Source organism: Varroa jacobsoni, unplaced genomic scaffold (assembly GCF_002532875.2).
Source record: "Varroa jacobsoni isolate VJ856 unplaced genomic scaffold, vjacob_1.0 contig00010, whole genome shotgun sequence".
Lineage (NCBI taxonomy): Eukaryota > Metazoa > Arthropoda > Arachnida > Mesostigmata > Varroidae > Varroa > Varroa jacobsoni.
The window spans coordinates 74,917-97,207 of NW_019214395.1; positions in this window are offsets into that span (position 1 = coordinate 74,917).

The window sequence follows — 22,291 nt, forward strand, 5'->3', positions numbered from 1 at the left end:
CTTTTGTGTCAACTGTATGACTGCAGCGTTGTTTATTGGCCATCTTCCTTTAAAGGAGCCTTCAGATGACTGTCTTCAAACTCCAGGACGAGAGCATAGTATAGATCAAGGATCCGCCTTCAACCTTGACATATTATCCTTTAACAACCCTTTGAACAGCCCATCGTTACCGTACACAAGACACATCAATGACTGCTACTACAGTTTGTGATCTAATCATTTTATCAGTTTACCCATCATACTCGACAAGCTTCTCACGATAAGAATTTCTATGCTTCCATTACGAACGGGTTAAGGAATATTATATAATATTACGTTGGAACTGAAAAATATTGGTCGTACTCCTAGATATATATATATATATATATATATATATATATATATATATTGAGTCGCGTCTAGTTATCATGAATATAATGTATAAACAGTTTTTCTTTTCTTTGTTGCCAACATTGTTGGAGTGCACTAATTCAGTTGTAAGATCGAGCGCTTTAAAGTTCAGCAGAACTGTGGCAAAAATGTATGTTCTGTACTTTACAATCCTATTACGATAAAAAAAATGTGCGCCATTTATGATAAGATGCGTTATCGACAAGAGAACGGTCCAAAGATCGTTCTGACCGTTTTGTTTGGGAATTTTCAATATAAAAGATCCTTTTCGTAGTTGTCGACCAACGTTACGAAACACTGTCGTCCTAATAACTAGGCATCTATTCTAAAAGAATTTTAAATTATTCGAATAGACTAGTTATAAAAGAAGTCCAATATTTGAGTGACGTACAATTTAAGGCAAAATAATTTGCATAGAAACGCAATGAAATCCAGACATTTTTGAAGAGGTTGATCATGAACAATGGAAAGTAACTTACCTATGGATATAACATGCAAATGAAAAAAATATGCCCCATGACCCTTGGCAAAAGCCGGGCTGACATCAAAGTAGGTGTTAAATGAAATTAAAAAGGACCTGCGCATTATGAGTTGCTGCTGCCAGACGAAAAGATTACCTCCGATCGATAAGTAACGAAGTTGCAACAAGCCATTGAGAAAAATCGACTGAAATTAGTGAACAGAGAGCTGTATATTCAATCATGAGCATGCCAGACCACATACATTTTTAGTTACCCGGCGAAACTCGAGGGCTTGGACGATTGAAATTGTAACGCAGTTGTCATACAGTGCAGATCTTGCACCCTCAAAGTACTGAGTTCCCTAGTGATGCTAACTTAGTCTCAATGGAAGGATCCAAACTCACCTGTCACACAATTTTTTGTCTACAAACCATACAAGTGATATGGCTATAGCGTTACTGGGCAAATGGCAAAAGGCCGTTCATCAAAATGGCGCATAGTTAATTTAACAATACTTTTAAAAAAATACATAACAGTAAGTAAAATATGTGCTTCAAGTTTGGCTCAGATGCTTTTTCGACAATCCAGTATATAGTTGTCATTTCTCTGCGCATTTTAAGCACCTTCTACTGGGTCTACCAATGGGCGAAAACGGTTCGGTAGCTACGCCCGGCTATAATGCTGCAAGGTAAGTATTAAAAAATGTATGGAAAACTGAGGGAATCTGTCGGTCTTAAAGGTAATTATCTGTATTTTTTTTTTTATTGTTTTACAACTATCTCTCTAAACAGTAATATTAACGCTACAATACAGAAGGAAAAAGATATTCCAAAAAAACGTATTTTAAAGGACGTTATATTTTTTTTTGTAAAAATTGCAAAAACTTCCGTATTAAGTAAGCACGTAACTAAGCAGTCAAGTTTTACTCTATTAAAGTCAACAATTTTTAGCGAGACCATGCATGATGTTTTTAAGCGTAGCTATCTGCATGTTTTGTGATGATAAATCAATCGACAAAAAATATAAGGCTTAAATCTCGTAGTTGTGCTGTGCCCGCTGTTGGGACAAGTGCGTCAGACGAATCTATACCGTAACCGGCTACCTGTAGCTGGGAGCATCGTACAAAAAAAAAGTGGTTAAGTAAAAAATCACTGATGGAAAAAAAAACTCAAATGAAGAAGGATGGACTTATTTGTTGTACTCTAAAATAAAGCCAAACGATAGATAGGCAATCAAGCGAAACTGAAGATAAATGTAAATCGAAATAATAAAAATAGTTGTCATAATTAGCGTCGTTATTACGAACATAAAGAGAGCTGAAACTATATGGCAGTGATATACTCGTACGATGTTTGTCTCGCATTGTTTATCTAAAAATAAAATGACACAATAGTACACCCAGGGGCCAGTAAATAAAACACGCTCGCAATGCGAACTTTTGTTTCCTCTGGCTCGCCCTCGTTAGTGCGTACGTACGCCTCTTTCGCGTACTATCCGCGTAACGCGTGCTATCCTGCACCGTCGATATAGCGTATGTCTAACATATACGCCAATTACAATGATGATGCATATCAATAATGCTACAGTTGGATGAAAGCCGATCCTATAGTAAAGAACGATCTTGATCTTCTTCACAAGATACTGTCAAACCCGTTTCCAAGGGTCGAGTATTTTCCATTAACCTTCTATTTTCAATGAACATAGCATTACAAACAGACCGCGCGCTTCAAATCTCTCAAGTAGCTTCGTCGTCTGTGGCACGATAAAATAGCGTTAGAGTGTCGGCTACGATTGATTATCAAGCATAAGTAATCGTCAGCCGTTCAGTGAATATATATATATATCTATGGTTTAATATTCTCGCGAGAAATGACGAGCTTCTCGCTGCTTCTTTTAATCTATCGACAACGACGGCTGCTCCTCCTCTAGCAGCTTGGTAAGCACTAGATAGTTCGCGGCAATAAATAGTTAACCAGATTTGCCTAAAGCTCGTACGTCTGTCTGGCCTGCGTGTAAACAGCATCACGCGCCAGCGATACCCAAATTTCGATGTCACTACTACCCTCCTCTAACAGCAAAAGCGTGGACGTAAAGCTATTTCCTTCTTTCATTTGATAAAGTGACGATATACCCTCGAGCAGTGCTTGCGTGTCATGGTATAGATATGATAAACAGGAGACCAGCGGCAAAATTCAGACAACGCTCAGGCGTTTCTCTTTTCTTCAGCGAGAGTTCATCCAGATCGAACCGACTTGCCCGAACCCATTTGCTAGTAAACTTCTCACCACTGCTCGCAAGACTAAGTTGAATGTGGCGGATCGCTTTCTCTAACAAACCGCTTAACGCTCACAATATTTGCTGCCACAGCGCTAACAGAAGGCGCAGTAACGCTTGGTTTAATTGGCAGTCATCAACTTCCAGGAGTAGCTGGCTGTTCTCGATAACCGTAAACGTATCTCCACAATCGTATATCACTATACACGAACTGTATTATTATTGTTTTTCTTTTAATTCTTATTTTTCCGTGTGCTCGTGGGTGTGTCTTGGTGGCCAGTATAAAGTGGGTTGTAAGCCCAAGCTCAGCAGTGGAGGTGATGCATGACGTTAACTGTGCTCGTCTCGCCGTCAGTCTGTCGTTGTTAGCGGGACAGAAAGGTCGAATCAGTGACTGCATCCTGTATCCGCCAAACTGCTAGAAGAGCCCATAGAGTGGTGCTATTCAACGAACTACAGCCAAGTAGACTGCCAAGTAGCTGTCTGTGACGTGATAGCAAACTAAAGTAACAGCGACAATGGATACTACGACAGGTATCTATATGGACAACTGCAATAACGGATTGACTTAAGAACGCCCTCGGCAGCAGCCGTGCAACATCCACAGAGACAGCAATCGACATTAGTACGGTTTCATTGGTGAGTCAGTGTACAATTTGATAAGATAGCGATTAACAGGACCGGTATTTCTCGATGCAACGAGGATCATCGTCCACTCAATGCAGAGCTGAATGTGAACAGCTATACAAGAAAAGATCTCATATCTCCTCAAGAGAATTACTCATTCTCACTAATTTGAAATATCGTTTATAGAACGTGTCTAAAAACTGCCTGGCTTTCCTCAACCTCGACCTCAAATCGATCACTTATTGTCTAATCTATCAGCTGAGACGCCATTATTGCACGACGGCTTACCACTGAACAGTAAACAAAGATGGCTTCAAAATCAGTCAAAATTTGTTTATCCGTATTGGTATTAATCGGAGCTGCCGGACTTTCGTTCCTGCTCGTTGTGGCCATCGGTGGCGAGGTCGTCCGCCGAGAAGATCGGTCGGATAAAATAGCCAAAATGGTAGTACTAAGCACCGTATCCGGCACAAATGCTGAAGCAGATGCCCGGTACCTTGTCGAAAACTATAGAAAATTTTTACGCGTTCCGAACCTAGACTTCGAGTTTGCCTACCAAAATATTATCGACACCCGCAAACAAATGGAAATAATCATGCTACAGCTCGGCGCCCTCGCCGAAGATGACTTATCGGTAAAGCAAGTACCAGAAGAGCTTCATAATCGTGACTTCGTGTATGACAAGCTGTTCACATCCCTCTCACCGGAGGGTACCAACGAGGATCCAGAAACAGAAACCGTCGTTCAGCAGTTCACGCTAATAATTGTTGATAAAAGTATTGTTGATGATGTAGTAAGACAACTAGCTACCGTAAGTGTAGGAAGTGTGAGGATGTTAACATTCGAAGCATGGCCTGCCGAAGTCAAGATCAGATATCTGCAATCAGATGAGGACGTCTTTAAGGTGCTGAAAACGTTTGACCGGCTGGAAACCGTTAGAGGCAAGCTATGTCCTGGCAGTGAGCCCCATGAAAACATATGTTCGTGAAGTTAGTGTTTGTGTAGTAAATAAATTATTAGTATCTATGCTAACACGTTAAACACGGAATACCATTTCACCGGGGCGTTTTAATAGAAATCGGCCTATCGTTTTATTAGCAAATTGTAGGGGTCAAGTTGACAGATGCTTCAAAATTGCGATACTTCGCTTAACCAAGGCCTGTATTATAGCTGAACGATTGTTCCCAATTGTTTATATCAATATATATCTTAATTGCGTTGTAAATTTTAGTTTTCGCATTTTAAAATGATACTTATCGTATAGCGCAAGGGAATAATACGGTATCCTATTATATAGACTTCATTAAGATCTTGCTGCTTTACAGCGTTACGAGCCCACGTAAAACTTACGCATTTATATAGACATACGTGGCACGGCAGTCTAGCCAACATCTGTTTGAGACTCGTCGACTTTCTTTTTATTTCTTTTTCAGAAGCGTAGCGCCTTAGTCTGACTTTTCGATACTTAGTAAGCTCAACGGACTGTAATAGTAAATGCCGGGTTTTCCTTGTAACATGTGGCGACGGAGGCCAAAATCGATCCAAAGGTCACCGTCGGCCTGAAGTCATATATACACGTAATTCGACGAATCTAGCCAGTAAACGTCAAAAAAACAATCGACTGTTTCTAACGGTACAGCATATCCGATTATTGGCTGGCACAAATATCATGTTGTTTAGACAGAATCAGTGTTTTGGTCGTTTTCAGAAAGTATTGATTCCTCTCTTCTCGATTGGTGATAGCAGTGGTCTCCGGCCCTTTGCGCGTCAAATTTCCACAACAGTAGATTCGTCTTAGAGAGTAAGCATTAAGCATACGAATCAACGGGCCTAAAATAGAGACTGTTGCACAACGAAATAGTACATCACAATGGCTTTCACTTTAAAATATTAGAAGCTGTTTACTCTATTGCTGAGCCACTTTTTCGGGTATTATCACTGCCTGTTAATTGAAATTTTTAAAAATTATTTAATCTTTCTCACAACTCGTTAGGATAAAAAAAAAAGCTTTCTTCGAAAAGATTATGCAATGGTTTTGCTATTCGTATCTTATTCGGGCCTCATAGAAGGTGTGCTATTTCACCTTAGCGCCAAGAGTCGACCCTGGTTTCGCACAGTCAGTAAGTTGTGCTCTGATCAACGCGGACGAATCCTGCTGGCCAATATATCCCTTCGACCTATTCTTTTCAAGGCCAACTTCTAGAAAATCAACGTGACATCATTAAGGCAGAGTATGAACAAGGTAGCGTAAGGCTGGGGAAACTATTTTTGGTTTGGCACTAACTTTTATATTATGAATACTTAAAAATATGCTGATAATCCTGTTCTACTAGTGAACATACGATTACTCTGTTCGACATCGAAACGAAGCAAAGTTGCTTTAAAATTAAAAAACAAAATAAGCTGTTGACAAAAACAGATAATACTCTATTGTCACCTTTGACCAGATGCTCTTTCCAGAACACTCAAAACATTCGCCGATTTAGGAAGAGCTGTCGAAAAAAGCGTCGTACATGACTGGGTGCATATGACACCCTATTAGGAGCGCCCTATTATCGTGCGACTGGGTCGCATGTTCGCGTTACTCTCACACTTTTTCAACCGTACACGCATTTCCTAGCGAACCGATTGCTAAGACAACAAGAGGAATGGCTACCTTCGTGATCCTAGACATATTTCTCTTTATGTTTCTGTAATGTTTCATTGGTCATAAACATGTAGACATGCATCCTACGCGTTTATTCAATTCGAACTTGCTTATCAGTCCGGCAACCGTTGAACTTCTATTGATAATTTGCAGGAACTTTGCTTTTAAGGTAACAGCATTAAGTGAGCAGGTGCTCACGATCATCCAACAAACAGATAAATGTGTTTTTAGGATCATGATTAGTCAAGTGTTATCCATTGTCTGTCTAGCGGATGACGTGCCAGTAGCTATGTTCCGTCTCGTAATAGCCAGTTCTGAGCTTTTCTACAAAGAACACATGTACTTTAAGAGCGTTTTCAAATCCGTGCTAGGTAGCTTCGGGTCGAAATCTACATGTATAATATCAACAGATCTATATTGCATGTATTTTTCTTTAAAATGTAAAAGATAAGGTAGGACCTAAACATATATGCGTTCGTTAAGCTTCATTAGCCAACATTGACCATTCACAGAGTGGTCCTGATTTCCGGACCGATAATGAACACTTCGTAACAATCATAATGTTCATTATTATTTAAGCAGGGTAAATTGAATTGCTATAGATGTGTGTGTATGTTTGCGTGACCGTATCGCGCGTTGACGACATCCCATCCTTTTGACTATTCATCATCTAACAAACGAATAAAGATCTATTGTTAAACCAATCAATTTATTAGTCGCACAAACAAAATAGGCCGTAAATCAGCCATAGAGGCGATACGCGCTGACTCACACATCAAAGTGGCCGAGTCGGCGTCCTACAGTCCCGTTGAGCAGGTCACGGTAATGCGTCATTATTTCCTGCAACGTCAACACGGGAACAGCGTTCGATCGTAACGATCCTTTCTTACTATAATTACTTTTTCTATCAAGACGGTTCATCACAACAGGACAAGTTTCGATAGGCATGTTTTCGTCGATGAATCCGACCAGCCAGATAAAGCCTTATTTTTGGGAGAAACAAACGAAAATACGTGGGCGAACTTGTCTAGCAGTCCGAATAACGTACTCGTATTACGGTGCATACGGCTCTTCACTGGTTCGGTAGAGTATAATACTTGCAGAGTGTTTAAATTAGTTAGGTTGGTCATGTGTACGAGTAAGCAATTTTTGTATCAGCTTACTACTCGAGCTTCAGCGGTTTTGTTAACTGAATAACCAAAAACAAAGAATAGGTTTATAAAATAATGCCAGTCATCAATGAACTGTGATCTATACGATCAATCCCGATGAAGGTCTACTATTGCTGAACAGGTTACATTAGACTCCAATATATTATTCGAGTTCGCTATTAATTCATCATTCTTTATATTTTGGTAGATAAGAGTGCGTGCGCGAACGATGGTGACCTGAAAGCGTTCAATACAGTAGATACCCCATCAATCAGCCGGCACGATTTAAGACACGGTTCTTAGTTTTTGCAGTTATGTTTCATCTTGGCTTAGTGGCAATACGTTTGTACGCCGAAGGCACTGGACTCAGCCTAAAATAAAGTAAAACATTTTACCTTTTACGAATGAATTCTCTTCTATTCAAGTTTCGGTATTAATTTTCCACGCTTAAAATAGCCGCGTCATAACTGCCACGTATGGAGAAAACACCTTTTGGACCCCGCGTACATTTCTGTCACACAGGTACATGGCAAACATCATTGCTCATTTACATTTTGGTAGGCCCGTACGTGTAGATTGTGTCTGCGTTTCAATTTATCACAGTGGCATCTACTTGGCGTTGGAAAAAATGTATCACTTCATTTTCAGCAGCTATACGTACTCCGCTTCGTACAGTTCGAATTTTGCCCTTCGCCCCCGATATCTTCCTCCATAGTTGGTCACCTCTTTATTTAAGCGAAAAAGATGATTGAACAGGAACGGTTTTTGGTGCACTTAGGCAACACTAGGCACCGCTCAGCCACCCAACTTCAATGGATTAGGACTGTTTCAATCGAATAGTTACTTTTGGTGTTCGACATCACTGCATCGACCTAGTCTGTTTGTCCTTAACCTCTTCTACCTACTGCTTTTCCTTACCCTTCTTTTAGGGACCATCAGCATGTCCCTTGCGAATCACTCTATCCCAGCAGAAGCAACACATTAGCATTTTGATAGACACATAACACATAGGATGTAAGGCAGAACAATGCTCAATGCAGCTGTGGCAAGTTAGGCTGCGTTACTACTTTTGTTGCTGCTCCTGCTAGTGTCCTACGAAAAGACCTTGCTACAGCGAAATTAGAATAGAACTATGGTAAAGACTGTTATTTTGCTGGTCGCTGACTCGTTGATTCGTTGCATTTGTGCCGTCGGCTTGTTGACTCGGAAAATCAACCCGTGGAAATGGACTTGTCCTGTCTGGCCGGCTTCAGCTTATTCCAATAGCCGGTAGAATAACCAGATAGTCGAATAGTGATTAACAGTTTTCTCACAAGTGACAACATGGCCGCAGTTTACTCAACGAGAAGAAGCCGACGAATCAAATGGCGGCAGGTATACATATTAACATACTACGCTTACATTCATCATCTTTTTATAGCTACATGCTTTGAAATGAGTACTACAGGTAGTGACTACTTCGGTGATCGGCTGTCTGCGTGCTTGTAAACGAAAAAATAGCGGCACTAGTACATCAAGTGCTAGAAATCAACCGATTCGACATTTGAAAGCGCCCCTGCTAATTGCAGAAAAACTCGAATAAGAATGTTAAACTAGTTAAAGTTTCAAAAAATAGTGTGCAAGTTACATGCGTGCTTATGCCTCTCGATCAGCATGGTAATAGTGCTTTCAAAGTAAAGTAGTTTTAGGCAGATCATAGAGATCACCAATGTATACAACTTTTAAAACAACTCTTACTATTTATCATGATGTACAGGCTGAATGCAAATGTGTTAGGTCGCTATTGGAATCCGCCGTCATACTTCGACATCCCTTGACGTGCAGTAAACATGCGTTTCAAAAAAGAGAAATCGACCTGCTCCGGCCTGCAGTCGATTTTCACCACTTTCGAATTGCAATAGAGGTAGTTTCCTCCTGCCTTTTTCCCGGGGCCCCACACTTCACTCGAACCCTGGTCAACAAGTTCGTACCATCAAAAGCTTACGATGAGGGCCTTTGGACTCATATTTCAGATGATAGTTTGGTATGGAGCCCACCTTGTTCCCCCAACATCGCTGATCCACGCCTATTGGCCTAACTAGTGAACCCTTGCAGTGTGATGGCAGGGGATTTGAGGATCGGTGCTGGGCAGCTGGGTGAAAGAATACGGGAAGATCGAAAGCTGAGAGGTGGGCAAGAAAGACGTTGGTCTGAGGAGGCCATTTGCGCTTCGCTTCATACCTCACAACGTAAAGAGAAGCTGCCGCCTGCTGGCCATTTTCCATTCCCTTCTTCTATCGGCCGTCGCTGGCCTGCTGCGTTGCTCAAACGGCCTCGCGCTATGCTGGCGAAACATTGAACAGACCGTTTGTGTGGCCAGTTACTCGGCTGGCTGCCTGATGGTTCTAAAAGACCTCTTTGGCAAAGCCGGGTTCCTCTCTCCTTTCGTTTCGTACTGAGCTTTCCCCGTTTATCTACAATCTGCTTATAGTTCTCCCGTTCTCACATATCTTTCGCATTGGTTCCTCATCCGCCTTCCTCGCTAAAAGCGTTCTGCGTCTGATCCGCGTCCTTTTCCGCCTTTTCCGAATCACCTTCCCGTGGCAGGCGCCCACTCACCAGCTGTGGCCTGAAACAGCAACTGCAAAGCCAGCAATAACAGAGGCAAGCTGCAACAGCAACATCATTAGCTTCGGTAGCCGGCGCTGGCCCCGCTGCTGCGCCGACAATAGCGGCGGCAACTAACTTGATTTCCTAACAGTCTACTCACTTTGTTCTTCCGCGAAATCCGGCACGAGTTGGGCCTGGTCTTAGCACCACTTTAACCTAGGCCGGTTTCGAGGCCCGGCAGTCGAGCTGACGTCCCTAGGCCGCCAGCTCGGCTGTCGGGAGCCGTGCCGTTAACCAGGCATCGACGCCATTCTCCTTTGACCTGCGAAAAGGAAACGAAATAAAGAAGAGCTGGGGAGATTATGAAAGGGCGGGACCACTTTTTGTCGAAACTCCCTGGTCATTCAACACGTTGGAGTTCGAATTATAAAAAATGAGAGAAAAGAAGTGAATGGGTGGGAGTTCACTTCGATTTTCTTTTTTACTTGTGAAATGGTCGTTTCGCAGGATTCACAAGCAAGCAGGTCGTACCTGATCGCAGCAGCAGCAGCGATAACTGCAGTAACAGAGGAATCAACTGCTGTATCCTTGATACAGTCCTGCCTTTATGGTTGCAATGACAGTAATGAAATAAACGGTAGGTAGCAACCTGCGCAAGAGGCTATAGGCATTAACATACTTGCTGTCCTTTTAAAAGTGCAAAGGCCAACAAGAAGGTCGCAGAACACGATACTTAAACTTTAAACAGTTAAGGTATCACTCTGTATGTTTATGAATGTAGCTTAAGGTACACATATTAATAGCATACTAAATAACCAACACGACCTTCTGATCAAAATACATACCGCTCTTAGTGTTGCTAAAAGCTCAAAGGCGACATAAAATAATGTATGATGGAAAACAAACAAACTTCGTGCTAAATTATTAAAGAGGCCTAGCAGATGGTCACTGTATTGAAATCAAGGGTCGGACGAGATTTGCGATGTCATTCCACACAACGTTAAAAGGTAAGACTACACATTGCATTTATTGCACAATTCAATTAATTAGTCATAAAACATGTATCGGATCTAACCCAGCTGATTATTTAGCGAAGCATGAATATCTGTCAACTAGTTGTTATTCTGGAAATGCCGCGCACCCCTACAACCAGCGAAGAGTCAATGTTGGCAGCCTCGTTCGCTGATCGCCAAGAAAGATAACACCTAGTCACAAAACGTTTCCTGTGCTTTAAATTGTTTATCCTGCACTAATCCCAGACATACCTCCCTAACCTTATGTTTATTTGGCCAAGCATCAAGCAACAGCGGCCAAGTGTACGTTCCCCCGACTGTAACACGGCCTCATTGGTCGTGTCGTCAAACACGGAGTTATGTGGGACTCACTTTGGAGTAGGAACAAGGTTTCTTCATTTTTCTTCGCCGGGCATTTTCGCATCCCGCAGTCTCAAGAAGCCATGGTAACAGATGGAACGACGACAGGCATAAGAACAACAGCAACAACGCCGAAAATAACGACGCAAGTAGTCGTGGACGAACATAAATGATTTATTATGAGAAAGGCATACTTGCGGGAAGTGCGCGCTCCCACAGTAAGTCCCACGACAGTAACGACAGCAACAACGGTGACGACGAGTGAAACGAGACAGCGAGTTGTTGATGACAAGTGAAGGACGCTAAAGTGCTTCATCGTTTGTTTCGCCACTGCTTTGCCTCTTGTGCTTGAATAACAATAATAACAGCAACAATGACAACGCAAAACAAGTAACAGCACAAACATCTACAACACTGCAAGCTGGGTACACGCTCGACGTTTACATGTAGCAAATAATGGTCCAACCCGTTGAGCGGACGATTCCACAGTTGTACAGGCATAACAGCAGTCAGCACGAGCGACTGAAAACGGTAACCGCAATTCTGGCAGACTCCATGATTTGACTTACGGAAGAGCTTAACAGGAGCTTGCCGTCTTAGTTCGAGAGCAAACGAAAACCAGCGCCAAGAAGTCTCATCAGCCTCGACGCCGTTCTTGACAGTCGGCTTTCCGCGAAAACTCTGAGAAAGCCGTTTTGCTTGCCAGCAGAGTAGAGAACATGTCATTCTCGGTGGCACAAACCGAAAAGATGACAACCTCATCCGTCTTGGCCAACGAACGGCGCAAAACTGTTCCTACTTGACAGGCTTGCTCTGTCGCCAACCTACGAATCCAATTAGATTACATACGACGAGTAAAAGAGACATATCTGACATGCAATATCCTCAGCTGCTGGTGCCATTGATTCTCCGTTTTGTTCTTCTTTTGCCCGGACAGCCAGTTGGCGGTCGTCCGGAAGTGAGTAGAGGTAGCGGTGTTTATTTCGTTCGTTTGGAGCACTGTTCCCCTTATGCCGGCCTAAGTCTCGCATCTATATACCTATGTACGCACTTGACGTATTTGTCGTCCGTACGAGACTTCTTCTCAATTATCGCCAAAGGTGTACCAACTGCGAGATGACACAATCATTTTCTACAGTGGCTCACCTCGTGTACTAAGTCCAAAAATGGGAACGCACGGGGCTCGATGGTTCGTCCCTCAGCGACTGTTCTAACCCAAATCAGCAGCAGCACCAGCATCAGCAATGATGGCATGAGACAGTTAAAGGCGATATAGAAAGGCATACTCATACAAACAGGGTCGAATACTTAGGAAGAATCTCATACGTAAGCACATGCTTCACGCGGACCTATATTAGGACGTATGGTGAAAAAGAAACAGGCGTATTGCCTCGTCTATTTGTTACTGCTGGCGCGGTTTCAAAGCCAACGCACGCCATGGATTGCGGACCTGCAGCGATGCTTCCGTATTGGTATAAATAGGCAACGCATTGTTTTTTATTCCGTTTTCACGCCATTTGCGGACAGTGTGTTCTTTGTTCACTCGTTTGTTCACCCCCTTCGTAGCCCGATCAGTGAATTGACTTGCCCGCCTGTTCCCCTCTTGCCGTTTCCCCGGATGTTTCCGGATCCAGATTCTGCTGCCGTCCGTTTTTCTTTTTTTTTTCGCGTCGCCGTTGTGTCCCTATGCCGACGGTCGGGCTATGCGGCTGTTACCCGGGTTCTTACGACATCACCCCTGACAGCCTGTTCCGTGGCTCCGTCTCCAGATTCCATCTGAACTCGCGAAGCCTTTATGGTGGCGGCTCGTCCAACTGACTTGCACTAGCCAAATGCCAGCTATGGCGGCGGCAGCATTCTATGTGTATAAATGAGATACTTACCTCGACAGCACTACGAGACCGACCGAACAAGCGAAGGATGCAGCGCCATCGGCAGTGTGCAAACGTTTGCTTCTTTTGTGTCGCCAAGCAGAATCCCGGCAGAGTTGCTCTAAGTTGTTTTCTCCCGCCGCCTACGCGAATTTTGTTTCAAATAGTAGCACTAGTTTACCATAGAATTCTAACTAGTGCTATATCGTTGTCGCAGCTTTATAAAGAATGGAGAGAGGAAAAAACACAATTCTGAGGATACAAGACGACAGTAGCCGCTTTCGTGCCTATCCATTTACAGCTAACGAAAGATGTATAGTTGCGTATCGTATACCTATCTACTGTGTGCAATATCTATACGTAAAGGGAGAATAAGATTGTAGTTCTTGTATAAGTTTGACCGTTATGGATAATAATCATCACATGTCTTTAGTCAATGTTACTAGCTCAGCAACTAGAAGAAGTCTCCAAGTTCATTGAATATCGAAATCAAAGCGTTCAAGTATTTCTCTTATAGCGTGAAAACTCTGCTGTAGACCGCTATAAGGGGGCTATCGTGACCACCGTTGAAGTAATTGACTGCTAGAGAAGCAGAAACAGGGAGGGGCTGACGTACATTAGATCAGTGACCCCGGCCTAGGCCTGCTCTAGTACGGTTCAGCATCACAGCGCAACCCACCCTATTGGCTAACTCGTTTCCAGCCCAAAATGCATTGCATTCTTCCACGGATCTAGTCGCCCACTTCGTCGACATTCACAGCGGACGCCGAGAGTTCCTCTTTGCATCGTTATTACATCACCACGGACACTAGCAGCAGCGTGACTAGAGCGGCCAAAAGCATTACCACTATCTCCGACCGCTATCCGTCCTACTCAAGCTGTCCTCTCCGACAGGGCCGATTCGAGCGCTGCCGGTTCATGCGTGTTCGTGCAATGTGATTCGCCGTCAAATAAAAATGTTATCTCTTCCACTGACGCCATCATCACCGTTGTTTGTGTCCCTGGGCGACTGGCGGCTGCTGCCCTTCTCATCGCTGTTGCCACTGCTGCTTTGGCTGCTGATGCGACGCTGCGTCCCCAACATCCAACGCTCAGCTCCCTTAAACCGTCCTTTCTTCTTGAGGACCCCAATGGTGAGCTCAGGACAAGCAAGAGCGCGAAACGAACCAGCAAATGCTATAGAGGATCAAATGTCAGAGGCAGTGATGACAGGCCTCTGGCAGGAGAGCCGCAGCTCAGAGGATGAGCTCGCGCTAGGGGGAGCGGCATTGCCATATTGATCGATCTTTCTGCGTTTCCCTAAACCTGCTGTTTCTTGGCCTAACCGACAATCAGCTACCGCTTCGCACATACATAGATATTCGAGGGGTACAAGCATAGTTGCGTAGTGTATCTTCGTCATGACATCTGATTGCCCGAGATGCTCTGGGGTGTTGTAAAAGAAGAACACGTTTGAACAATTTGCCTTACACTATCGAAGCCGGAATATGTATATCGTAGCAAGGCTAAACATACGCCTGCAATCCGATACAGATAAAAGCAATAGCTAGAGTGGCTTGTTGTTGTAAGTGCAGAAGTGAGAAGCCCAATGGATGAATGCGATTTGCTATATACTATAGTGAGGTACCAGCAGTGATTATACGATACATTAAATTCGAAATATGTACTCACTCCTTCACATTGGAAATTATTTTTCAGCGCGGTGTTAAAGACGTCAGTGTGATGAAGTAGAGAACTACGCTCTCAGCAGATGAACTGAGTGGCTAGAACCGCTTTACTCGCGCACTCAACAGGATTTACCGTGTCAACTTGCAAACGAATGAGTACCTATTGGTAAACTAGAGCTTCTGACTCTATATTTATAGAAAAAATGCTTCTACGACCTCAGTCCTGACAACTCCGAGAGCTGGTAATGCCACTGTGAAATTCAGTTAAGTTTTCGGTCCCATTTATAATTTCGGCTACGAAATCATAATAACCATTGGAACACTGATGGCTATCCCGTGAATTTTTCTGTAGCATAACGTATTTTTCGCGGCAACGCCAAATGAACCAATGTAAGGCTAATTGCCTCGTTAGACACACTTTCTATTCTGCTGATTGTACATCTATGAACTCTACTATGGGACAGCTACGTGACCCACTTGCCTATGGGCACAGAGCTGTATTTTCAATAGATCATCAGCCACAGACTGGCTTATTGAAATACTTGCTCGTGGGAATAGCTCATCGGACTTTATAGAGCAGAGATCTTTTCACGCGACATCAACTCGACCTTTTATTTTTTTGCCCACAAACTAAAACTCTAATCTATTTGTATGATAGAGATTTACAAAGCCGAACGAAATACGTGCCTGCACCTCGAACCGCCAGCTTGTAGGGAAAAATGACTATGATTTTACAGTATTTCGCATAATGCTATTTGATAAAGAGAAAAGAAAAAATGTTCGATATAAGATAGAAGCAACTACATAGTATGATAGGTCGCTGAATGAAGAAGAACCTTTGGAATATCGTATCGATAACTATTTTAGCTGATTATTTATTTAGCTCGCGCCAATTACGAAGCACAGGAACAATCTATAGTTCTAAAGATGAATCTGGGTTTCTAAAACTTTATCTCATTATTTTGTTCCACATAGGCATGCGCTTTAGATCGAAGCGCTTCAGCTTCAACACTATAAAATCAAGAAGAGACTAATCGCCGATTCTCGCCTGTATCTCCTACTTGGCCTATAGACTCTAGGCCATCATGAGCAAAATTCAACACACGTACATGGTGTACACAGTTAACGGTAAACCTATCGAGATTTTTTACCCACCTGCTCCCCAAATCAAGTCCATTTGATATGAATTTAATCTTCGTTGTACCTTTCTTGTCCTAGTTTTCGTTTCTGTTATTTTTCGTGTAAGTACGCGCCAGTGGACGGGCCAGCTGCTTCACCAGGCTTAACTCGATTTCGAGAAAATAATAAGCAGCACGGTGGTCCTACTGCCGTGAAGGCTGCCCCTTACCCCTTCGCTTTCTGTTTATCGTCTCTTAATGATTCCTTCCCAATTATTGGTTGCCCGAGAGGCTTGTGCTGCTGCTGCTGCTGCTGCGGTTCCCAAAATAAGGGCATTAGTAGCGACCACAGCAGTGCTTCGAGTGCTACGCCAACTAAAACGGACCAAGAAGTTATATCAATAACAAGTCCGTTCATCTCATAAATAATGTTGTATTTATTATATGTGTTCAACGATATTGCATGAGCTCTTCAAGTTAATATTTAACATTGTCTAGTTGATACGTCTGCTTAGAGAGGCTGCTCAGGCAACGTAGTACAACGCATGACGCCGCATGATACCTGGAAAGTATTCTACCATACTTTACCGACGAGTGCACGCGGCGTCTGGCGGGTGAAAACTCAGCGTACCACATAGAACGTGGCAACACTCACAACTGCGGACTGGTTAGTTCTGTTTGCCACTATTCAGGCTTCTTTGCTGAACGCTTTTCTATCGTAAAGATCGGAATCGATCCTCGCCGAATAATCAAAGGTAGTGGGAAGTTTGAATCTGCGTACCAGATTCCCTACGTATAGCGATGTGTCGCCTAGAAGGTACGCATGCTTATCCAATGGTGAGCGACGCAATCCCATGGCGCATGTCGGCACTCAGTCAAGCTTTTCAAGTTGCGTCGACGAAAAGTATTTCCAAACTATCTGGATTACATAAGAAGCTATTGGAACCACTTTAATTTCAGACAGAGTTAGCGCCGCTCGTAATGAAGGCCTGAACAAAGTTCGTATACCTACGCTCGCCATTATTACTCGTTGTTTTTCGTTTTAGGTTTTATCGTTTGTAGATAAAACAACACGCAGCTATTTGAAGTTGGTCACCTGTCTCAAAGCCGTTCCACCTACAGGGGACCTGTCGATAGCAGCAAGGCAACTTCCGCGGCGGAACTTTACGGCCTTCGTCCTGTTCATGTACATCACAAATCCCGTTTTATCCGCGTATATATATATGTATATGGCGAGAGTTTTGCACGAGCTTGCTGGACATCAAATCAACTCTTTCCAAAAATCATCGCCACAAGGCTGCGTTTTCACCGGAAACGCGGAACACGAGAACATAAATAATTTTGCAGCAGAGTGAAGAACAATTAACTTAGGCCATGCTATGCAAATTGATAACACGAACCATTTGAGATAAATAACTTCATCACCTATGCTAAGCTAGTTTTCTTGTAGAATCGCGTTTATAGCACGCAGAATGTTTTTAAGGATTGCACATGCTGCAAGCTTTGCTAAAATCCTGTTCATAACTTCTCTGTGAAGCACTTGTTGTAGTCGTCAACAAACATAGTGTACCTAAAGTAATATGTCGTATAACTTAATGATAGAGCGTCCTTCGCGAAATCGGTGCTGCTCTGTCAGAATGCATTATCAAACTTCCAGAAACCCGGTATGATGAAATAGACAAAAAAACTTGCAGCAGTAGCAACAGCTTCCACTTGCCATCACTTTCGATGGGTTGTTCGGATTGTCTTTTCCCTTGGGGATGACGCTTAAGAGGGCATTATCTCCATTCGTTGGCAGGCGTTCATGCTATAAGTAAAACTTCGATATAGTTGTCCGGCACGGTAATATGTCAGTCGGACTTTTCATCGTGGACCAGGTCCGCCCTAGCCCCGCTAACCGGAGTGAAGCTGGTCTAGGGAACGCGGCAGCTCAAACAGAGAGAACTCCATCGCCAACGATTGCTGCATACAGTAGCGTACGAGGACCTGGTGTTCATCGCCGCGCAGATACTTCTGAAGTGTTCGATTAATACCGTGAAACTAACTCTAACACCAATTTTTCTTCGGCTACCTCTTTATATGGCTTTCTTTATATAGGTATGGCTGATTTGTCCTCCCCTAATGCAAGTTACTGCCGACGAGCCTACTCGATTATTTGTCGATGTCAGCTTTTTAGGGAACATACATACGTGACGCTTGGCCAGTTTTCCAGCATAATGCGCCGAAGGACATCTTACAGCTTGTGTGTATGACAATCACAGGCGTTGTCGGTGCAGCTTCAGGTAAGTTACGAATAACCGGTAGGAATCTCGGCGCAAATGGAAAGGGCTTGGTTGTGTGGAATCGGAACTAGGGTTCTTAGCTCGGGACCAGGTCTGCTTGAACCCGACATTTTAAGCAGCTGGCGTTTATTCTTTGCAGAGTCGCTTCTCACTGGAATGAAATTTTATTTCGACCGATATATTTTATCTCAAAGCGCTCTACGACTCAGTCAATTAGCTCTACCTATGTACTGGGTTTTCTGTTCGTTCGAAAGTTTCACGTGAATATGTCACCTACCGATCGTTCCACGTAATTTCCTAACATAGCTATCTTCGTGTCGAAGAGTAAATGAGGTCGCTGAACAAATCAAGCAATGTGTGCATGCAAGGTTCGTCCGATTTACCATGTTTAGGTCGCCAGCAAGTGCCAAAGGCATCGCCAGCGATGAAAGGGTATATATAGCAATAATAATTATACCAATCAACATCATAATGTTCTCGCTATTCGGAACACGTTCATATACTGTTGTAATTCTGCGTCGATTGCTCTTCAGCACTACCACATACTATCCTCGGAAGGTGCCACACTTATTTTCTATGATTCTTGTTTGTAAAGCACTGATATCCCGCCACTAGGTGGGCCTTGCCCAGTGCAGAAGTACGGATGAATGAACAACATAAGCATCGAAGCAGGTCGAAGGATTTTACCACCCACGTTAAAGGGCAACAAGGCTCAATTTGCTCCCTTTAAATCGCACTGCACAATAGCTATTTTGTCTAAAGCGACTGTCCTGAGCGATTCTGATTTGCTTCGATGTCTTTGATTCCAGCTCTGTTTTGCAACTGACTGCGGTTGTCCCGGGCGCGCGGTTTGTCGGCACAGTACGCTTCTCGGACCCGTATATAGGCCAATACCAATGAGAAAAGGTTCTACGTTCGGAAGTAGCAGAAGTGCCTGTTTCGCCTGCGTTTTGTCAAGATGGTGCTTTTTGGAGCGCAAACCTTCATATCAGGTTGGAAGCTGACAGCAATCGGAGGAGGTGTTCGTGAAGTTCACGCGATCTTACAATGGCTCGTTAATCGAGTGCAGGCATGAACTTGGGTCACGGCTACTTGTGAAGTCCTTCGGCAGAGCACATGTCGATTTATGACTTGCAACTTTCTTGATATAAAAATAATAATAATAATGATGACGTTAGGGCATAGTAATAATATTAGGGATTTTCAAATACAGCCCTCTTTTAAACATGACACTGGCTACTTCTAATAATATTTCTATACCGTCGCTGCTGTCGACAGTGAAGCTTATTTTTTCTCTTTGTCACTGTTGCTACTATTTCTATTACAGTATACAGTACGACGCAAAGCCCCAGCAAAAACAAGCACAAGTTTGCTGTATAATGAAAAAAGCCTTTTTTGATAACATATTCTCTAACGTATCGCTATCTTCCTTATTGATACCAGTAATAGTAATAGTAGTAAAACCAAAATGTTCGCTCATGTAGAAGCCGTGTGTGCCATTAACGAACGCTGCAAAGTCGTCTGCATGTATTGACGCTTATTGCTGCCCCTGCATGCGATCGGGACCCAACCTTCGACGGTCGGTTCTGCCGACTTCCTAGTTAGCTACGGGGATCGCCACCATTCGCTGCTGATTTGCAGTTTGCGGGGTATCGCTTACTGCTGCTGCTGCTGCTGCTTGGATCGGAAGTTTTCGACAAGCGGCCCAACCGGCTGGCGGCAGGTCGAGAAAAGTCGAAATGAACTTCTACTTTGCATAGCCAATGTTTGTCCCTGCAGTCGTCGTTCGGTCAGTGCGCATGCCGCCGACGTTGATACTGCTGGGCTGTTCGTGATTGAGGCTTGGCGGTTTAAGGATAGGAGTTCTTGAGGTCCGTACGTTGTCCTCTTCCAAACCCTTTCAGACGCATCCTTGGCTTGCTCTGGGGGTTTAAGGCTGCCTCTGGGTCCATTGCTAGGCCCAGCTTATATAGCCGCCAACCCCGCTTTCTTCGTCCTCCTGCTTCTTTGGTGTATCACTGGCTGTGCCGTTAGTGTATACTGCGTCGCGCTGCGTATCGTATACGTTGTACGCAAGGCCGGCCAGTTGGCCGGTTGGTTAGCCGCCCAGCTCTTTTAGGCTAAACGTATGCAGTGAAGCCTTAGCCAACGGTAGCAGCGTTTGTAGGGTAGTACAGGAAGTGTAGAGACGGAAAACAGGCAAGCTGCGGGATCGGTCGGGGGTCGAGTAGGACCCGTGGTAGAGAAGACGACGCCAAGCGGGGCGAGGCAGAAGAACAGGGGGAGTCCAGAGCCAACGAGGACGCAGCGCCTACTGCTTGGTCTTTCTCTCGGCCGGCTGGTGCTTTTGAAGCCGATCGTTCCCTCTGGAAAAGGAGCCTATTAGCCAGACGCAGTGCACGGTAAGGACCTATCCAGCCCACCGTGTGCTCGTTTTCTGTCCCGTTCCTTTCTACTACTGTCGGTCGCAGACTACACTGCCGTCAGCCAGTAGGAGCCATCGGATGAACGCCTCGTTGTCGTCTCCCACATCGTGGTGGTAATCATAGACAGGCCATGAGCGAGACGACCATTGCAAGCGACGAACATCGCCTTCGGAGCCCCGTGGAGCGCGAATGATGGAAAAACGGAGCAGTCATAGGGACTCGAGTGCGGCGCTTGCGCAGGGTAGGTAACGAGCGCATCGATGGCAACAGCAGCATCACGAACAGCGTCAGTAGTAAGCAGCAACCGGGGACCCATACGACGAAGAATCTGCATAAAGCGCCCATAAGGACTTAGTCTTTGAAGCCTTCACCCACCCTAGCAAGCCTGTTCCACCGACCCCAGTAGACGCCGAAAATCTTATGGCTGTCAGTACGGCACTGACATCAGGTCGACTCGTTCGTGGACACTCCCCAACGGGCCTGTAGTGTGATGCTGCTGGCTTATCGTTTAAGCTCAATTCGTTCCGCACGACAGTTAGGGAGACATGCGACAAAAAAGAGACGGCTAGAGCCAAGTGGCTTCGGTGCGACGATGGGAAGTGAAAGGCAAAAACAGGCAAAGGGTTACTATCACTCGGAATTTCGTTTGGCGATACATGTCTGGTGAGAACGCGTTGATCATAAAGTGATGGCAGAGTTTTCACTGTCGAGCATTTGTCTACGGAGGTATTCGCGTTACCACATCGTTGCACTTATTTGCTGAAAGTGCGTCGGCTGCTTATTTTATAATAGGCTGTCTCAACACAGACGGATATTTATACTTTTAGGATTAAATTGTGCCCGATTTGCATAATATACGATCATCGGTCATATTAAATATTCACGCCATATCACATTCGGTTTCAGCGAAATATTAGGCTACCTCCATAAATAGCACTAAGTAAATAAATTTAAATCGCTCAGTTACTAACTGGAACTTCTGTTCAAAGACTTTCAGCAGAGGTACCTTCTTAAACAAGACTCGTCTCATACGTCCGTTGATCAAAATCCCTTGTTCCACGAGAATCACTCTAATGGCCATCGAATTCAAAGTTACAGTTTTTATGCACATGATTTTTATGCCGCCAATCACGTCCTCACTGAAATATTTTAAAGAACGTATACTCAAATAAACAGTTTTTCTTGACCGTTGGACGTAAACGTCGTGCTTAAAGTTACACACGCAAGCGCATAGAAATAATCAGCGCCATTTTAACTATAATTATAATCATAAATTAACTTATTTCTAAAAAAAGAGCGGACGTTGCCATTCTGATACCACCAGGATAGCCTTCCATGCACAAAAATGACTTTTATGGCTCATGCACATCATGCCACGACTATTGCTTCTGGTGTCCGAGCGGATTGCTATTCCA